Source organism: Heloderma suspectum, chromosome 2, assembly GCF_057233095.1.
Source record: "Heloderma suspectum isolate Gila_16-S chromosome 2, 16-S_ref, whole genome shotgun sequence".
Taxonomy (NCBI): domain Eukaryota; kingdom Metazoa; phylum Chordata; class Lepidosauria; order Squamata; family Helodermatidae; genus Heloderma; species Heloderma suspectum.
Window position 1 is genome coordinate 236,528,499 of NC_139459.1, and position 13,721 is coordinate 236,542,219.

Consider the following 13,721-nt stretch of genomic DNA (forward strand, 5'->3'; position numbering starts at 1 on the left):
CACAGCTTCAGGTTACAGCACCTCAGGTTATAGACGTAATCCGTATACAGCAACACAGAGCTAAATTCTCTAGTCAGCTTTGCACAATAGTAATTAGATTACAAGAAGGTACCTTTGATGAATTCACTATGATAGGAAGTTGCAACAAAAACTGGCACAAGCTGACAGTAAGAAACCTGAGTAGGTTTTCCAGTCCCTCCCTTAGGAAGGCTCTTCTCCTAGGGACTTCTTTTGAGCAGCCAACCTTTTAGAATGCCTCACTTTCCAAAGTTGCACTCCCTCCTAGCCAAATGTTTGATTCTTGGGTCCCAGCTCCTTACCACCATAAAATCTTGGATTCCCATGGATGGAGAGGTGTCTGGCTGGCTTTGATTCAACTGATCATCCAGCATCTGGAAAGACTAATCTCTGCCACTGTTACTCTGCCCTATCTCCTGCGACCGTGGTAGCTTCACCACCCCTTACACCTCTTCCTCATCTGACTCTGAATCTGTTCCCACACCTTCTTGGAGTACTTCTGCAGAGATGTTGAGCCAAAGCCTTACACTCTCCCACAGTGGGAAGGCACTTCCACTGGATCCTAAAACCACTCAGCCAGCAGATCTCAGCCATAGGATTGCTCCCTTAAGCATAAGAAGCTTGCTCTGGATCAAGGCTATATTCTCTCTCTCTCTCTCTCTCTCTCTCACCCCCCCTCCCAACAGAAGCTAATTAAGAGTCATTTGGATAAGACCTGGTGGAAAACCAAGGCAGAATATTTTTAAATAAAGAAAATAAGATAAAGATCATGGCAGTGACATGCACTGACAAAGCTAAATGCAACTATTTTGTTGCTGTTAATCTGGACTGCATTTAACATGGTGGTGTATAATTATTCTCTTCATTGCTTCTGTGATTGAACAATAGGCAAGCATGGCTTCATTGCCAAGCTCTGGGGAGTTGATTATTAAAAAAAAATAAATGAATGGATTAACATTTTCTCTGTGTTCTCATATTGGGCAAGCATGTGGCTTTATTGTGCTGTGTTTTGGGATATATGAGAATTTTGTTTCTGTTTGCAAATCATACAAACATTTCCCATTTGCAATCCTGAACGTGAACATGAGCTGGAGTGCTTTTTTTTTTTTTTTAAGAAAAGCAATGTTCACAAATCCCCGAATTTGTGATCATGTTAAAAAATGCATATTTTAAAAACATGCACACTTTAAAATGCACATTTTTCAAAAGATATGTATCTTCATGTTTTAATCAACAGGGGGAAATACACACAGAAATGCAAACCTTCCCCATTCCAATGATCTGAAAAACAGGTCACACAAACTAAAATACGAGTGAGCCAAAATGAACTTCAAAGTGATTTGGGGAAAATTTAGGCAGGCTTGAAAATGGCTGGTTCTCCCATCCTCAACTTTGTTGTCTCAAGCACAGCATTGCTTTGACCAAATTCCACTGCATCACTACCAGCCAATACAGCGCTATGTTTAATTTTTATAGAGCCAACTGTCCCAGCCTTTGCCTTGAAAAATATTTGAGTTGTGAATGTTAATTTGTGCTCATTGGTTCTTTTCTGTTGTGACTGGAGATAGGGACTTTTCTGTGATTCCTCCTGGGCCAACAAAGAGCCTGGTACTTCTTTGTTGAGTTTTAAATGCCAGGCATAGGCTGCAATCTTGTACAGACTTACTTAGGAACAAGTCTCATTGAACACAGTCAGGCATTTCTGGGTAAACACGTGTAGGGCAGTGCTTTAAAACTATTTAGATTACCTGCGCTTCTAATGAACAATGACATTGTTTTACTGTTGCTGTTGCCATTTTATTGCTATTTTTACTGATTGGATATTTTTATATTTTAGAATAATGTAATTATGTTATTATATCTTTTATTTCTGCTTTATTCTTTGAAACCACCTTGTTAATTCCTTGGGTTGAAAGGCAAGCTAGATATACCTCAAATAAAATAAAATAAATGAAGTCCACAGAAGAAAAAAAACAGTTGATGGAGTTTCAGCTGTTTTATAAGAAATACAACCAGAATCACTGGGCAATCCTATGTATGTCAACTCAGAAGTAAGTGTCATCCAGTTCAATGGGACTGGGAGCAAGTGTGTATAGGACTGCAGCCTAAACATAAGTGGAAAAAACAGAGAAATATATTTATTAACCCAGCATACAAAATGTGTGTGCGTCTGTCTGCCTGTCTGTCTATCATCTGTCTGTCTGTCTGTCTGTCTGTCTGTCTCTCAGGCAGTGATCCTTGGTGTGAAATTAATATTTCTGCTTTCATCTGTGAAGTGTTGTCAATATAACTACATCCATGTTCTTGGGAACTTCAATTCATTCTAATAGCGCTTACACAGAATAAGTTCATGGTGGTTTGATATTCTTTTGATTTGGAGCATAACTTTGTAAGCTGAAATGTTCAACATTAGGCATAGATAGACTCACTATTTCTTTGTTTTAATATAATTCTTCATAAACAGACTTTATTTTCACTAATACATATTTAGGGAATTGCTCTAATTAAGTATAACATTTTAATTTAAGTACTCAATATTCTGAAGTTCCTGGCTCAGGCTAGTCTGATGCGCTCGTGTTGTGCCTTAGTTGAGATTTATGAGGGTTTTTTTTTAATTCAAGGCTTCTTTGAAAGATGGGAGTCCATTCTCACAACTACTTGAACATGTAGTGGCCAAAGATAAAGCTTTGTACACATTGGCCCTCAGTTGCCTCAGCCCATGGTTAGCTGTTCGTGGGCATCTGCAGCCACACACAAGATTCAACATTGGGCATGCCTTTGTGAATGATGATTTGTGCATGATTACAGAGGCATGCCAAAAGCTGAATGCTGCTGTACATGATGCACACAACTGGCTCACCAGAGACTGAAGCATTTGGGAGTCAACTCTCACAAGGCTTTCCTGTGGCTACCACAAACTGCAATGACCATGTAGGTCAGTCCTCATATAAATTAAGTGATGAACATGACAAGAAAAGGAAAGCACTTTCCACAGGGAAAATTATTAAAAATACATTGCGGGTGAAAGGAGGGGGGGTGGGAAATAAAGATATGAGACACAAGTAGTTGGCATAAAACATCAGGCCACATTTATTGACAATTGGTTCAGTCTGAGAAGGGAAACCTAAGTGGGCACTTCTCTATGTCAGACTAATCTGGCCTTGTATCGGGTGAGACATTTGATGCCTGTGGAGTGGCATCCTTGATCGCCACCCCTCAGAACTGTCCAAATTTGGGGATGGGAGGCCTTCCCCTGCCACCCCCACCCCTCAGGCCACAAAACTCTGAGTGGGTGAGGAGAGCCAGCCTCAAAGGTAATCTGTATCTTCCAACTGGGGCTGCAAAACCCTGAGTTGGAAGCCTCAAGCCTTACCAGTCACCAAAAACAGTGCCTCCAAATGCTCACCAGCCCTATACCCCACCAAAAGTGTCTGCATGTAACCGCCACAGGAGGATGACAAGCCTCAGCTTAGCTGTTCTCCCCTCACCTGCACTGAATTAATGCAAGCGCACCCCTTCACAGATTGGCCAAAAACAAATCATTGCCCATGTCACATAGATGGACCTCATCCTGCTATATAGCTCCCTCCACACAGGGGAAATATCTGGATATATTATAATCCCATTGCCCTGCCTGGATAAAGAATTACTTGTTTCCCTATTCACCTTCTTACAGGCCCTATCCGGGGTCCAAGGATCAATCCCATCCCTCCAGACCAACCTAGGCAATAAACAAGACCAGATAATGGATATCCCCAGACAGCCATGCCATATAACTAGTATATTGGCCAAAGCCTGTAAAATCAGGACCTTGCCCTTTACAGATCCAAACTAGTGCCCTGGTAGAGGCCTTGCATAGGCCTGATAAGCCTTAGAGCACCACCTAACCACCGACTGCACCTTATCCATTGTGAAACCTATAGAGGCAGCAGTAGAAACAGCCACAATTTGGAATGAATGTGTTGTTGTTGTTCAGTCGTTCAGTCGTGTCTGACTCTTCGTGACCCCATGGACCATAGCACGCCAGGCCTTCCTGTCCTGCGCTCTCTCCTGGAGCATGCTCAAGTTCATATTCATTGCATCGGTGATGCTATCTAGCCATCTCATCCTCTGCCGTCCCCTTCTCCTTTTGTCTTCAGTCTTTCCCAGCATCAGGGTCTTTTCCAGAGAGTTTTCTCTTCGCATTAGGTGGCCAAAATATTTGAGCTTCAGCTTCAGGATCTGTCCTTCCAATGAGCACTCAGGGTTGATTTCCTTTAGGATTGACTGATCTGACCTTGCAGTCCAGGGGACTCGTAAGAGTCTTCTCCAGCACCACAGTTCGAAAGCATCAATTCTTCAGCGCTCAGCCTTCCTTATAGTCCAGCTCTCACAGCCATACATTACTACTGGGAAAACCATAGCTTTGATTAGACAGACCTTTGCTGGCAAGGTGATGTCTCTGCTTTTTACTATGCTGTCTAGGTTTGCCATAGCTTTCCTCCCAAGGAGCAATCGTCTTTTAATTTCATGGCTACAGTCACCGTCTGCGGTGATCTTGGAGCCCAAGAAAGTAAAATCTGTCACTGCTTCCATTTCTTCCCCTTCTATATGCCAGGAAGTGATAGGGCCAGATGCCATGATCTTAGTTTTGTTAATGTTGAGTTTCAAACCAGCTTTTGCACTCTCCTCTTTCACCCTCAACAAGAGGCTCTTTAGATCCTCTTCGCTTTCTGCCATTAGGGTGGTATCGTCTGCATATCGGAGGTTGTGGATAATTCTCCCAGCAATCTTAATTCCGATCTCTGATTTATCCAACCCGGCATTTCTCATGATGTACTCTGCATATAAGTTAAATAAGCAGGGTGACAATATGCAGCCTTGTCATACTCCTTTCCCAATTTAGAACCAATCGGTTGTTCCATGTCTGGTTCTGACTGTTGCTTCTTGACCCTCATACAGGTTTCTCAGGAGACAGGTAAGGTGGTCTGGTACTCCCATCCCTTTAAGAATTTGCCACAGTTTGTTGTGATCCACACAATCAAAGGCTTTAGCATAGTCAATGAAGCAGAAATAGACGTTTTTCTGGAATTCTCTTGCTTTCTCCATGATGCAGCGAATGTTGGCAATTTGATCTCTAGTTCCTCTGCCTCTTCGAAACCCAGCTTGTACTTCTGGTAGTTCTCGATTCGCATACTGCTGAACCCTAGCTTGTAGGATTTTGGGCATCACCTTGCTGGCATGTGAAATGAGCGCAACTGTGCAGTGGTTTGAACACTCTTTGGCGTTGCCCTTCTTTAGAATTGGAATGTAAACTGACCTTTTCCAGTCTTGCGGCCATTGCTGAGTGTTCCAAATTTGCTGGCATATTGAATGCAGCACTTTAACAGCATAATCTTTTAGGATTTTAAATAGCTCAGCTGGAATACTGTCATCTCCGCTAGCTTTGATGTTACTAATGCTTCCTAAGGCCCACTTGACTTCACTCTCAAGGATGTCCAGCTCAAGTTCAGTGACCGCACTATCATGGCTATCAAGGACATGAAGATCTTTCCTGTATAGTTCTTCTGTGTATTCTTTCCACCTCTTCTTAATCTCATCTGCTTCTGTTAGGTCCCTGCCTTCTTTGTCCTTTATCATGCCCGTCTTTGCACAAAACGTTCCCTTGAGATCTCCAATTTTCTTGAAAAGATCTCTAGTCTTTCCCATTCTGTTGTTTTCCTTGATTTCTTTGCATTGTTCATTTAAGAAGGCCTTCTTGTCTCTCCTTGCTATTCTCTGGAACTCTGCATTCAGTTGGATATATCTTCCCCTTTCTCCCTTGCTTTTTGCTTCCCTTCTTTCCTCAGCTACTTGTAAAGCCTCATCAGACAGCCACTTGGCTTTCTTGCATTTCTTTTTCTTTGGGATGGATTTTGTTGCTGCCTCCTGAACAATGTTACGGACCTCCGTCCATAGTTCCTCAGGCACTCTGTCTATCAGGTCTAATCCCTGAAATCTATTCCTCACCTCTACTGTATATTCATAAGGAATATGATTTAGGTCATATCTGAATGGTTTAGTGGTTTTCCCTACGTTCTTCAATTTAAGCCGAAATTTTGCAAGAAGCAGCTCATGATCTGAGCCACAGTCAGCTCCAGGTCTTGTTTTGACTGACTGTTTGGAGCTTCTCCATCTTTGGCTGCAAAGTACATAATTAATCTGATTTCGATATTGACCATCTGGTGATGTCCATGTGTAGAGTCGCCTCTTGTGCTGTTGGAAAAGAGTGTTTGCTATGATCAGCGTGTTCTCTTGGCAAAACTCGATTAGCCTTTGTCCTGCTTCATTTTGTACACCAAGGCCATGCCTGCCTGTTATCCCGGTGATTTCTTGACGTCCTACTTTCGCATTCCAATCCCCTATGATGAAAAGGACATCTTTTTTTGGTGTTAGTTCTAGAAGGTGTTGTAGGTCTTCATAGAACCGATCAACCTCAGCTTCTTCGGCATCAGTGGTTGGGGCATAGACTTGAATTACTGTGATGTTGAATGGTTTGCCTTGGATTCGTACTGAGATCATTCTATCATTTTTAAGATTGTACCCCAGTACTGCTTTTCCCACCCTTTTGTTGACTATGAGTGCTACTCCATTTCTTCTAAGGGATTCTTGCCCACAATAGTAGATATGATGGTCACCTGAATTAAATTCGCCCATGCCTGTCCATTTTAGTTCGCTGATTCCCAAGATGTCGATGTTCAATCTTGCCATCTCATGTTTGACCACCTCCAGCTTACCTTGATTCATTGATCTGACATTCCAGGTTCCTAAACAATATTGTTCTTTACAGCATCGGATTTTCTTTTCACCACCAGACACATCCACAGCTGAGTGTCCTTTCGGGTTTGGCCCAGCCGCTTCACTCTTTCTGGAGCTACTTGGAAATACCCTCTGCTCTTCCCCAGTAATATATTGGACACCTTCCGACCTGAGGGGCTCATCTTCCGGAGTCATATCTTTTAGCCTTGTGATACGTTCCATGGGGTTTTCTTGGCAAGAATACTGGAGTGGGTTGCCATTTCCTTCTCCAGTGGACCACATTTTGTCAGAACTCTCCACCATGACCTGTCCATCTTGGGTGGCCCTGCACGGCATAGCTTATGGCTTCACTGTGTTACGCAAGCCCCTTCGCCACAACAAGGCAGTGATCCATGAGGGGAATGAATGTGTACAGAAACAGAATATACCTAGTCCTAGACCCTTCAAGGCCAGCTTTGTGACAGTCCAGAATTGATATTTGGTCAAGGGGGAAGAGTCACTATGACAAAACAAAGGGCAGGGCAATTTCCCACGGATATTGAGAAATGCCCCCAAAGCCATAACTGGGCATAACTCCTGCACTGGGGCTGGGAGCAGTGACACCCTAACCCCTCTACCAGTTTGATTAATCTTAGATTTCCTTAACCAATGTTGATAACCTGCTGAAAGAATTGAATACCACTGAATTGTAAAGCTCACTCAGACTGATCTCCCTTGGCTGCCACAACCAATTCAGAAATCTGGAATTCTCCAGATAAATGCTGCCAAGGCAGCAGCATGGAACAGGGTGGCCTTGTACTGCGAGTTACACAAGGAGGTCCACTGTCCCCTCAGTCCCAGTAGTATATCAGGGGTCAAAGGAAGCCTCAAGTCAGGAGTCGCTGAAGACACCCTGTACCAGCCCTGAAGAACATGCCGGATCCTGAAGTCAGCTGTATTGTCATCCACACCCTTCATTTTAGACCAGAAGGCAAGTGCTGATAGCCTACCTCCAATGGTTCAAGCAGAAAGGCCTTTCCTGTGAGCATGAACACAAAAAGTCAGCAAGTGATCCACCAGAATGGGCCACGACTGCTGTAGCTGCAAGGTAGCCGTGAAAACAAAGAACTCCCTACCTGCCTTGGTGTAAGAAACCCTTGTAGGGATGGGCGGATTCCCTACCTGCCGGTCTGTGGGGAATCTGCCCATGGGGGGGAGGCGATCCGTTCCTCCCCCCAGGATCCTTTTTGGTCGGCTCTGCTCCGCAGTGATTCCGTGGAGCTGCTGGCCAACTCCAAAGCACCAACGATACATGCCATATTGCTGGCTGAGGGGTATTCACTGCAGACACAAATGACATCCAGGATGCCATTTGTGGCCATAAAGGTCTTAGTTTAAGGTAAATGCACCCATAAATGGATGCCATTTGTGTCTGCAGTCAGTCCCCTTCAGCCAGCGATACGGCATGGAAGCCGTATCGCTGGCAATCTGGAGCTGGAGGATCCAGCTAAAGAGGATTCCATGGGGAGGCGGAGGTAAGTGTTCTGTTCCACCATGGACTCCAGGGGGCTGGATTCTTTAGATTCCGGCCTCATTGGAGTCCATGGCGGAATTCTCCACCATCCCTAAACCCTTGTGCTAGGAGCTATGGATTGCAACATGGTCTGCTCTGCCTCATCCTATCAATCTATCCAAGTGTGGTTGGCATGGTATTTGGCAATTCCTGTTCCCCGGGGGGCAAGGTCCCAAAACTGCTGGACCTGGTTATGTGACAAAGCATCAGCAATGGCGTTGTCCAGGCAGGGGATATGCAGGGCATGGAATAACATATTAAATCGTATGCAGTGCAGAGTGAACTCCCTTACCCAAACCATAACTCTATGATTGTGGGATGACAAGAAATTGATGACCTGGATGGTGGCCTGGTTGTCACATCAAACGTGCACCACCGAATTGGACAGTTATTCAGCCCACAAATGTATTGCCACATATATTGGGTTCCTTGCAAGAGGAAAAAAGGCAGGATATAAATGCAACAAATAAATAAATAATAAAATAAATATGGGGGGGGGAATCCAAAAAAAGTAAGGTCCATACCAATGCCCTTAGATAACCAACCTTCAGAGCACCAACGATCCCTGAAAATAACCCCAAAGCCAAGAGCACCAGATGTGTCAGAGTGAATCTGCAGTTCCGCTTCCAATAATAACTCCTGTTTCCAATAGGGATGGTGGAGAATTCCGCCACGGACTCCAATGAGGCCAAATTCCAGGAATCCGGAGTCCATGGCAGAACGTTCCCACTCACCTCCGCCTCCCGCTGGATCGTCGCGGAGCCGAATCCTCCTCGCTGGCGGCTCCATTCCGCAAGTGATACAGCTGCCATTGCCATACCGTATCGCTGCGGATGAGAAACAGGAAGTGATCTGGATGGAAATGGCATTCACCACGTCATTTGCATCCCTGTTTTTGCGATAGGCTACATGTCTGTATTTATGTAGCTATTTACGTAGCCGGGTTGGATGAATCACAGGTCGGAATTAAGATTGCTGGGAGAATTATCAACAACCTCTGATATGCAGACGATACCACCCTAATGACAGAAAGTGAAGAGGATCTAAAGAGCCTCTTGTTGAGGGTGAAAGAGGAGAGTGCAAAAGCTGGTTTGAAACTCAACATTAACAAAACTAAGATCATGGCATCTGGCCCCATCACTTCCTGGCATATAGAAGGGGAAGAAATGGAAGCAGTGACAGATTTTACTTTCTTGGGCTCCAAGATCACCGCAGATGGTGACTGTAGCCATGAAATTAAAAGACGCTTGCTCCTTGGGAGGAAAGCTATGGCAAACCTAGACAGCATAGTAAGAGGCAGAGACAACATCACCTTGCCGACAAAGGTCCATCTAATCAAAGCTATGGTTTTCCCAGTAGTAATGTATGGCTGTGAGAGCTGGACTATAAGGAAGGCTGAGCGCCGAAGAATTGATGCTTTCGAACTGTGGTGCTGGAGAAGACTGTTACGAGTCCCCTGGACTGCAAGGAGGTCAAATCAGTCAATCCTAAGGGAAATCAACCCTGACTGCTCATTGGAAGGACAGATTCTGAAGCTGAAGCTCAAATATTTTGGCCACCTAATGCGAAGAGAAAACTCTCTGGAAAAGACCCTGATGCTGGGAAAGATTGAAGGCAAAAGGAGAAGGGGACGGCAGAGGATGAGATGGCTAGATAGTATCACCGACGCAATGAATATGAACTTGAGCACACTCCAGGAGAGAGCGCAGGACAGGAAGGCCTGGCGTGCTATGGTCCATGGGGTCACGAAGAGTGGGACATGACTGAATGACTGAACAACAACAACATCGCATGAAAAAACAGGGACATTTGCATCCGGATCACTTCCTGTTTCTCATTCACAGTGATACAGCATGGCAATGGCGGCATTAGAGATGGTGGAGAAATCCACCACGGACTCCAGTCCTAACTGGAATCCTAACCCCTGGCTGGACAAAGAATGTAGGGAAACAAAAAGGGAGCTAGAAAGGCAGCATCAGATTCTGAAGAACCAAAATGTTGCCCCTTTTCCTCATCATTTTTTCAGCAGAAATTTTACGAAAAAATTGATCCAAAGGAAGAAGCACACTTACCTCTCTAGTCTACACAATGGTTTGAACTACAACAGTCCCTGGTGTGGAATCATAGGTCCAAGTTTTGGCATATAATTTCCTCCATGAGATACACTGGGGATAGGGATGGTGCGGGCGCCCAATTCAGTCCAGGAATCTGGTGGACCCACCCCTGCCTGCACCCCCAAGCCCTGCTTGCTGAGCCCCTTCCCCTGCTTGCCCTTTGCCTGCACTCAGAGAATGGTCTGCACTCACCCCGGTGGCCTCATCGAGATTCACGGTCGCCATTTTTTGAGAAATGAAATGACGATTGCAAAATGTGCATATTTGTGTATGCACGGAATACACATTTTTCAAAAGTACGCATTTTTGCACACACACAGATATGCACCTTCACAAAAATGTGGATTTCAAACATGAGAATATGCGCATTCGCAAAATGTGCATTTTTGCACATACAAAGACATTTATTTTTAAAATGGTGACTGCAGACCACAACGAGGCTGCTGGGTGAGTGTGGGCTGCTTGCCAAGCATGGGAGGAGCTCGAGTGCGGTCCGGGGACTGGCAATCAGGGGCTGAGGATGGGCAGGTGTCTGGAGAACCCAGATGGGACTGAGTTCGCACATCCCTAACTGGGGATCCCTATATTGGTAATGTAATTTCTCCACTCGAATGGGAGAGGAACCTCTCCCTTTTTTATGATGAAGCAGCTGGACAAACAGTGGAGGATGTTTTAGCCTTACCAGATTGGCCCCCAGTTTCCTGTGATGAGATTGTATCACTCTTTAAAAAGCTTAAAAGGGGAAAGGCACCCGGGATGAATGGGATTCCACCTGACCTACTGATGGATCGTGCCAACTGGACCAGCACTAGCTGCTGTATTTACACTCATCAATAGAACCAGGAACTTCCCTGATGTCTGGTCAACAGCAATAGTGGTTCATATTCACAAGAAAGGGTCCAAAACTGACTCTAAGAATTATCGGCCAATAAGCCTTCTAGATGTGGTCAGTAAGATTTATGCGAGACACCTTCTAGATAAATTAGAAACTTGGGTATCCTCAGAAAAACTTCTGGCTGAGGAGCAAGCAGGTTTCCACTATGGCAAATCAACAGTCGTCCACTGTTTCCTTCTAAATCACTTCATGAAGAAATATACTCCCACCTTACCACTCACTTTTTGGTGGCTTTTGTTGATTTTAAGGCAGCTTTTGATTCTGTATCTCAGACCTATCTGAGGCGGGAGTTGGCTTTCTTTAAAATAGACCGCCTATCTTTTGTTATGTGGCTGGACATGGTGGTAGGCCTAGTGGTGCTCCTTTTTGAGCTCTATAAATCTACGCTATTGCCCCCGCTTTTGCATACAGCAGCTGTATGGGTTCATTCAAACATTGCACTGCTGGATTCAGAACTACATATATTTTTAACAAGAGCCCTGGGAGTCCCTAGGTAAAGTGGTGGTACACCTGGATTCTGTCTGCTGTTCAGTGAGAACTTTGGTCCAGAAAGCAGCTATTTATTACTGGCTTGAGATAATTTTCCAACAGGCCCCTCCTCTTGTTCTAATGGCATATAAGGAAATGGGCCCAGAATCATGGGCTACTAAAATTGGCCACCTTATATCTGAATTGGGATTTTCTCTGTAGGTTACTTGGCTGCAAAGGGCTGTAATAGTTCCAAACTGGAAGTTGCAAGGTGTTAAGCTGATATTGATTTCCAGGATACTAGCACATATGCTGTCACTCTAATGTATTGTATAAAAACTTTACTATATATCCTGGGAAATTGCCCCTATATTTGGTCTCTACCTGTCTGCATGTCTTCAAGAGTCTCTTAATCAAATGCAGACTGAATACTTTACCACTGATGGAAGTCAAAGGGAGCCATGCTAGTCTACCAAATAAAAATAGAGAATGCTCTAATGGCTGTAAGAAGATAGAGGACCTATTCCATTTCTTCCTAGAATGTTCTCTGTACTCAGAATTAAGAACCCAATATTTGGAACCCCTTATTGATAATATTAGAGGTGATACCCCTCTAAAAAAATTGTATTCTTACTAGAAAATATTATTATGTATCATATCGAACCGCTAAGTTTGCCAAGCTGGCCTTGGCAAAGAAAGAAATTTTTAATCTGCTGGGTGCCTCAACACATTCTTAGAAGTACTTAAAATAATGACTCTCAGTTTCATAGCATGTTCTTATGTTGATATTATTGATCTGCGCCATTTCATTTTAATTACTGTCTTATTATGTGTCTGGGTTTTTTTATGATTGTGTGCTAAAGCCTGAGGGGCTAGAGCATAATTAAACTTTGATTTGATATAAACAGACAGCACATACACAGACAACATATATCTAAAACAATGTTAAACAATCAAGCATAAGACAAATCCAGGACCTGATTAAAAACTCAACATATGCTGCCAAATGCCTGAGAGAAGGTCTTAACCTGGCGCTAGGGATGGGATGGATGCCCGACTATGTCTGGGAGTCCATTGGGCTCCCCCTGTCCTACACACTTGGACCACGCCCACCAAGCCCCTGCCCTCACTTGCCCCCGCTCGTGCCCTCCCAGACACCCCTCACACTCACCTGGACCCATCTGCGAGTGCCTGCCATTTTGCTGAGGGTTTTTTTTTTTAACACGAAAAGGAGCTAATTAAAATGCACATATTTAAATATGCACATGTTTGGGCTGGGAAAGCTTGATCTATGCAATATTAGAGGCATAATGCCTCTAATATTGTGTAGATCAAGCCTTCCCAGCCTGAATAGGTGCATATTTAAATATGCACATATTTAATTAGCTCCTTTTCTGTGGGGAAAAAAAACAACCTTGGCAAAATGGCGGTCGCTCGCAGACAGGACCCAGGGTGAGTGCGGGTGGCTCGTTGAGCTTGTGGGGGCTCAAGTGTGGGTCCAGGGGGGCTTGAGGGGGGCGGTGATTCAGCAGGCACCCGCCGATACCGTGAGGGGGTGGGTTTGCACATCCCTACCTGGCACCAAAAAGATGTTGGCACCAGATGGGCCTTGTTACAGAGATCATTCTATAATTTGGGGCCACCACTCCCTTGTTGCTGCCTTGCTTGGGGGAGGCATGCAGAGAAGGGCCTAGATGCTGAACATAGTGTAAGGGAAGGGTAGGTTGATATCGGGAGAGGTGCTGCCTCAGGCATTACAGTCCCAAACCACGTAAACCCAATTGGGGGAGGACAAGCAGTTGACTCCACTCTCCAAAACAGCACCAAGCTAGTACACGCTGGGAGTGGGGACAATTGGCATCTGAGTGAATGCGTGAAAAATGGGCATGGGGGTGGG

The 13,721-nt window shown here is 44.6% G+C and overlaps 1 protein-coding gene across 1 annotated transcript in view; it reads left to right on the top strand.

Moving 5' to 3' along the window:
• The window catches only part of GABRG2 (gamma-aminobutyric acid type A receptor subunit gamma2), an 89,611-nt gene that overhangs the window by 65,333 nt on the left and 10,557 nt on the right, over positions 1-13,721 (top strand). The window lies entirely within an intron of this gene.